Source organism: Lactuca serriola, chromosome 7 (genome assembly GCF_051521515.1).
Source record: "Lactuca serriola cultivar US96UC23 chromosome 7, Lser_US96UC23_V15, whole genome shotgun sequence".
NCBI classification, from domain to species: Eukaryota; Viridiplantae; Streptophyta; class Magnoliopsida; order Asterales; family Asteraceae; genus Lactuca; species Lactuca serriola.
In genome coordinates this window covers 153,568,626-153,576,564 of record NC_136414.1, presented here as the reverse complement: position 1 = coordinate 153,576,564, position 7,939 = coordinate 153,568,626, and positions in this window count along the sequence as shown.

The window sequence follows — 7,939 nt, the reverse complement described above, 5'->3', positions numbered from 1 at the left end:
TGCCATCTTGAAAAAATCATGTATGTCTTTTAATTTCTTTCTATTGCTTAAGGACTGCCTCGATTGCTCTGATTCTCAACATTTAGCATGTTAAGTGTAAACAATCCACTTAAAACGACTCCTCTAAGCATTCAAGACTACCTCCTTATTGCCACTACCTCGGTCACACCCTCATGAAATCGATCGGCATTTTAGGGTTACTTCCATTCTTGTCTGGTTAAAAAAACGGTGTGTCTAGGAGTCTTCAAATCGTCGCTAAAGCAAATTGCATCTCCTTTTCGCCTTTACCAAAAGCACACAACAATTGTATCAAGTTGAAATAGGGGAAGAACAAAATCCATAGAAGTTTAAGACTTAAAATCGATGGTATGAATACTAGTTTAAAGAGCTTCAAGCATAACTATTCACAAACAACTTTTGTCACACTCCCGGCCGACGACGGAAGCGTTGGGTTGTGAAACGTTAGGATATTGGATCATAGATAGAAATAACATTGAACAGTACACAAATATTATAAAAAAGGTTACTTTTTATTTATTATGTAAATTAGGTTACATAGGTATTCGAGGTACAAATACGATACGAAAGCAAAATACAATAATAAAACACATAGGCCTCTTGATGCATCACCGGGGTCTTACCCATCTCCTTCCGGACTCATTCTCTTGAGAATACATGTGGTTTGAAAGTTCAACATAATGATTGGGAGTTGACAGGTTTTGTATAGTTTAAAAGGGTTTTGTAGAGTTTCTTATTAACATTGTTGTTTACCCTAAACTCACATACTTGAGTCGTGTTCTATCACTACTTTCTTAGGTTTATTTCCTAGTAGTAGTTTTTAGATATATTAGATTAACAATGTTACGATGATTTCCTATAATCGAGCTATGACTGTTTTTGTCGTCCTCCCAAAAATTCGACGTTTCATCAGACGTCATCAGTGTTTAGAAAGTTATGCTTGTACCAACTGTCGTCGGGTTGTAGCTAGCAACCGCAAGTGGAGGTGTCCACTCCGTATAGATCTTTACATATCTTTTCTGCTCACTTTTATAGAAGGTTCTTCAGCTAGGGGATGAATCGTGTCTCCTCTAACACGTGTGTTATGGGGGCCTCCCCTAGTCGATCGCGTTGTTGTACTTTGTTGTGTTTATATGAGATATATATATATATATATATATATATATATATATATGTATGTATGTATGTATATCTAAGTTAGAGCATTTTTCGTAGTCGGGAATTTAGCCAGAGTAACCATTAAGTACTAAGCTTATACAAAGATTGACTACAATAATGACTAGAGAAACAACGTTTCCTAGAAACTGTCCATCATAACAACTAGATATGATGTTTTCTATCAGTGTGAGTCACGTAACAACTAAACATAATATTATCCTAAAAAGTAGGACATAATATCTACCGTGCATAATATCATCCTACTATTCTAAGCATAATCATATTAATAAGGTCATACAGTTAGCAATATCTATGAATGCGAGTGTTTATAACATGTAATCCCCCCCCCCCCCCCCCCGAAATGGTTAGAAAATAGTAAAGTGGGGCTGTGAACTCACCCTTAATGTGTGAAATCATGAATGTAGGGTAGAATTCGGGAATCCGGAACTTAGGAGACGCTCAAGAATCAGTGGCACGAAAATCAAAAGAGAGTGTGGTGTCTTCTAAGGTGTGAGGGTTTGAACCGTTGGGACCCGTTATTTATAGCCATATTTGGACTGCATGTCGCTCAATTGCGTGTGAGCCACAAGGAGTTGCCATGTGTCCTCATATCCTTGTGTAACGTCATCCATATCCTGATGAATCCAGGTGTCAAGTGCGTAGTGCGACTGCGCACCAATGCATGTGAGTGCGAAAATAAAACTTTTAAAGTTCATATATCTTGAATACGAGCTCCGTTTTCAAAGAATCGTATATATCCGTGTAGGTCACGACATACACTACAACTATCCTTTTGGACATTTTGGCTAATTCCATCTTTCGTTTTTAGCATATATTTTATAACCGTTATGATTTTATAAAAATAATAACTCTCTTATATGGTTTCTGTATTAGACGTTCTTTGTCTCAAAATTCCTATGTTGAGTAGTACTACGTTTCTCCTTTTGGTGAATTCCGCTAAAAGCCAATCGTTATCTTTGAAGTTTTTGACGTTGTAACTTTTTATGTGCAATAGATTTTTGTTTACTATAAAAATCATATCTCCTCCACACTAAGTCGGATTTTTATGAAGTTTATATTTTCCGAATCACAGCAATCCGTATACTCTAAAATGTAAACTTGCTCTCAAGGTGACACAATTTTTCACACACTAAATTTTGAGCCTAAATGTTGACATAATTAAGAAAGAAATCGAACATATTTATTTATATATATATATATATATATATATGTCGAATGGTTATGTGGTTGTCCTATTACATGTTGTTGACAGTGTTAGAATCTAACGGGCGATTGATGACAGTGTTAGAATCTAACACCCAAAAATATCTCTCTTTCTCTTTGTCTATCTCGGAAATCCTCCGAATGGCGCGAAGCTTTGCATGCAGTAGCAAGGATATCGCTGATCACGCTACTAAGGTAAGTTCACGGCCCGATTTTACTGTTTTAAAGGTTTTAAGGGGAGGGGGATACATGCTTATCAAAGTGTGTTAGCAATATATATATATATATATATATATATATATATATATATATATATATATATATATATATATATATATATATTTGTTGTTAAACAAAGCATGAAACGTTAGGATAATATACCCATAGATACTATACCGAATTGTAAGCTATGATATTTTGTCTAAAAGTCATGATGTCTGATTTTCTAGGAAAATATTTTACCTAGATGTTATACTCGCCAATTTCCTAGGATAACATAGTACCTAGAACTAATGTTGGTCAATTAAATGGATATGCAATGTACTTAATTGTTACTCTGCCCGAATATCTTGTTGCTTAAATTAATCATAATTAGGGTATATATATATATATATATATATATATATATATATATATATATATATATATATATATATATATATATATATGGTAAAAGAAAATATATGTATACAAAGATAATTATGAGATATGGATTTTAATTATCATATATAAAGTAAAAAGATTATATACCGATAATTAAATATTTTATAAAATAGTTAACGACAACATAAAAACACCTAAGGTTAATATGTTAGTGAGCTTATAATATTCATTCTTAGCGTGGTTAAATTTGGCTACCCCCAACATATAATCATTAATTTTGTGAGAGCCGGAAAGATATGCATAGATGTATACGGGGATGACTCCCCGGCATGCGAACTACAATCCCGACATGATAACTTTTTTTTTTATATACAAGCATTATTCGACGTCCCATGAATCGTCGTGCGGGGAAAATCTTAGTCCACAACGTCGATTATGGAGGCTTATGGTAATACAACCCAAAAACCTTAAGGAAGTCAACTACCAAGACAGATGCCTCCGAGTAGTGAATATTATATTATATTGATAAGTTAGGATTGGTAAATATCCTAAAACATATTATAATAAATTAGGATTGGTAAAATATCCTATAAAGTATTTATGTTAGGATTGACAGAATATCCTAGAAATATATTGATCAGATAAGATTAGTAAAATATCCTAAAAAGAAAGATATATAACATTAGGATTGATTATACATCTTAAAAGATAAGTTTTAAGAAATAAAAGGATTATGAAGCTGTGAAATAAAAAAAAACCTAGGAATGTATAAATTAGAAAATACTCTTATTCATAAATAAAGATCCAAAAAAGTTTTCAAAAATTGCTTTATCAATATCTATTAAACCTATGAACTCACCAACATCAAGTTGACGTTTTTGAAATTGCATGTATTCATAAGAAATAGAAGAAATCATCGCAATGAAGGACAAGCAGCTTGAAGATGGACTGGTTTTTATTTTTCCCATGTAATAGAGATCATTATTTAATAAAAGGTATTTATAGTGTGCACTCTGTGATTTGCATAATCTATGTACAACCATCAATCGTCGGTGCTTACGCCGTTGGCCGAGGGAGGTGTGACATGTAGGCGTACAAGTGCTGACATGTAGGCGTACAAGTGCTGATGCATGACTTGATGATGTCAACACTAGTAGGAATGGAAGTAAGATAATATCAACGAAAAATCTACCAAAGTGATCTGACAATTTGGAATTGGATAAAATTTAAGATAACTCTTCTGCTTTGCCATGATGTGTGGTGTTTTTTAGCCATTCAGGATCATTTAGAGCCTCAAAAACACATTTTTTTTGTTTTTTTTTTTACAACTTTATATTTTGAGATTTGATTTAGATAATTGATTGGGAATCTTTTTCTTATCATGGGTTAAGGAACGAATCTTATCTTCTCCTCTTTTATTTAATTTTCATTTTATATTAGACAATTTTTTATTATCAAATTAAGAATTTAGTTTTTGAGTCTATCTTTTTGTTATTTGTGTTATTGTTAGTTGTATTTACCATTCAATCTGACCGTCTAGGCATCATTTGGTATCACAGAAAACCTAAGAATGACTTAACAAATGGTTTGTCAGTGTGGAGAAGCTCGTGGTACTGCAGTGATGGACGCAGTCCACAGCATGGCAGAGCCGATCTACACAATACACATGACATACAAATTAGACGCTTGTAATGAAGGATCCAAGAACTCGATTTTTTTCATCAAGACTTGTCATGCGAAGAGACTACATCTGAACTGAGCACTGGGGACGACATTTAACTTTTCATCGATGTGTTCAAGGAAGTAGTCGTGATCTCAGAGAAGTAGTCGTTCACGTTGAGGTCTACCGTGGTTATAATATTAAAGTTGTTATCGACATAGATTTCCTTTGCTTATTTGTTAAAAATAAAAAGGTTTTGAAGGTCGATCCTCATGTCCATGGCCAAACAATATTTTGTGACCACCATCTGAAGCAAACAGGTGATATCCACCCATAGATCCAAAGTTTCTCAATGGAGTCTGTCCTCCACCAATCTGTATTGGTAGGCTTAGGAGTCACTCCTTAGTAGGTCCCGTCAAAATGTGATTAAGAGCATAGAAAACAATACAATGGGTGATGCAAAAGCTCTCACAATGCATTATAGTTGAATCGATCGAGACTGAGGAGAAGAGGTATGCGACTTTTGATGTTAGTGATAGGGAAAACTTTGTTAATCGTGTATATGGTTGATTTTCGGCCATAGTCACTACAAGAACAAAGCCTTTAGTGGTGACACAATTACCACTGACACAAGCTTTTAGCGGCGACAAATGGTAGAGTGGCCCCTAAAAGCCTATGTTGCCGATAATTGTGTCGCTGCTAAAGACTTTTCACCCGAATTCACATTATCCCCTTTTAATAGACCTAGCCGTTCGATCGAGTATCTAATCCAACGATCGGTCCTTTTATCCGCACAAAACCAATATCGACGACATTTTGTAGCCGCTAAAAGTCGAAAAAGTCGCCGCTATTACCATTACAATCGCCGCTAAAAGCCTATGTCGCCGGTAATTGTGTCGCCGTTAAAGACTTTTCACCCGAATTCACATTATCCCCTACTGATAGACCTAGCCGTTCGATCGAGTATCTCTCCAACAATTGGTCATTTTATCCGCACAAAACCAATACCGGCGACATTTTGTCGCCGCTAAAAGTCGAAAAAGTCGCCGCTATTACCATTACCAGCATGATTTCTCCAACTTAAGTGATAATGTCTTACCAAATCGTATTAACTTTCAATGTTTCATAACCATTTTCAAACCACTTTATATTTATATTAATAAAGAAACTTAAATAACTATTACCAATATTTTTATACTTTTGACAATATATAATCACAATTTATGTAAAAATATAGCCAATTCACACAAAAACTTCATCGCGTCATAGAAATTGACCGTTAAAAATGATACGTTCATCGCTAATCCGTTAAAAATTCCTTATGAAAATCGGTTAATGGGAATTTATGCTACATTCATCACTAATCCGTCTCTTGTTAATAGTCGGTATTGTTGTAGTAAAATCAAAATTATCAAAATTAAATATTCACATTTTATTTCGTAGTTTTAAGATTAATTAATATCAACAATGTCAGATATAAAATTAAATCTTGGTTTTAGTCTTAACAACATAAATGTTATAACACTTATCTTGTAACAAAAGCTGTAGAATTGAAATTATCATCATCTGGATCTCATCTCTAAGCTTCTTAAAATTCCACCTTAGTGTGCACAACTTCAAAACGACATGAAAAAAAGCATAAAAAAGCATTTCAAATGGTTGTCTTATGTTCAATTCTCACATGCTTCAACTTGTGTTTTTTTAACAACAATTCCATTCAAGAAAACAACCAATGTATATAGCAAAGAGCTAGAGGCCATCGAGAGGACAGACACAGGTCACATGCTTCAACTTGTGAATGGGATAGTTTATAAGTATTAGACTAGCTCTTTATTTGTATAGTCTTTTATTCATTGTTGTATACTTGAGGGTATATATATATATATATATATATATATATATATATATATATATATATATATATATATATATATATATATATATACTAGCCATCTAACCGCGCAAAGCGGCGGACGTAATTTTTTTTTTCGACAATTAGTTTCTTTTCTTGAATCTGGGAAATCACATAAACTATTTATGTAATTTTGTCTAAAAGTTATTAAGATTTTCAATAACAACTTTCTTATCCTTTTAGTCATCCGATCATAATAATTAAAAAAATAAACAAACTCAAAACAACATACATATAATTAATAATGGTTGATTGTACAATATTAATCACACAACTATTTCTTATACATCACAATGGAGGTGTAAAGTGTCATCATTGCCTCTTGCCACCATGTTAACCATCAACTATTTCCGCATCAATGACATTATGCCGAAAACGTTTGTATATCAATATGGTGTCATTACACAACCTATTTGATAGATAAATATTATGTAACAATACGGTATTGATAAAAGAGGATTAAACGGATAATATGCATCAAAAGTCATTTGTATAGATCTAAAGATAGCTTATTATAACTCTTAAACTGATTATGACTTAATAATTCCCCCCTTAATATACTTATAAATTAAAATGTTTATCTCTAATTATTGATGTTCAAAAACAGAACTAATTATCTACTTTTAGAAAATCATGTCCTATCATTTTTATTCGTTGTTTAAAAATATTGTTTTGATTTCTTACATAGAAAATGTCATTAAAGATAAAAATTTAATGTTAATAATCTTTTTGCAAATTATAAAGCTCACCATTTTTTACACATATCTCATTTTTAGTAAGTAAAATCAAAATTTATAAAAACATTAAATCTGAATAACCAATACATGCAATCACTAATTCACTATGAATTGTACTTTAGGGTGGGCTACATATAAATTACATTTGAAAACCAACACAAAACAATATGTTTAGTAATTCTAGAAATTCGAAATTCTAACGTATGATTCACCACACAACATTACACTACATTAAAGATGTAGTCAAATAAATCCTAGTTACCCCCCTCCCATACAAAAAAATTGCAGAAAAATGTTTATCCCAAGCTTCGGTTCCATGTGAATGCTTTCTCGTCACAAAAGCAACATGTTTACATGTTGGTGTTACTATCTACGAATATAAGCTACAAATTAATATATAGAGGAACCATCTACAAATAAACAACATAAGATTTACAAGGATGTGTTATAGCTTCAAAACTATTTTGAATGAAATGCCCCCAGATGTTCCAATAATGTAGCTTTGTATTGTAATCTGAACAGAAACACAAAATAAATTATCACATCATTTTCCTAAAGAATCTTTTCTTGGTAAAATTTTAACAATAGTTAACCCACAATGGGTTATTGCATGCCAGCCATTATTTT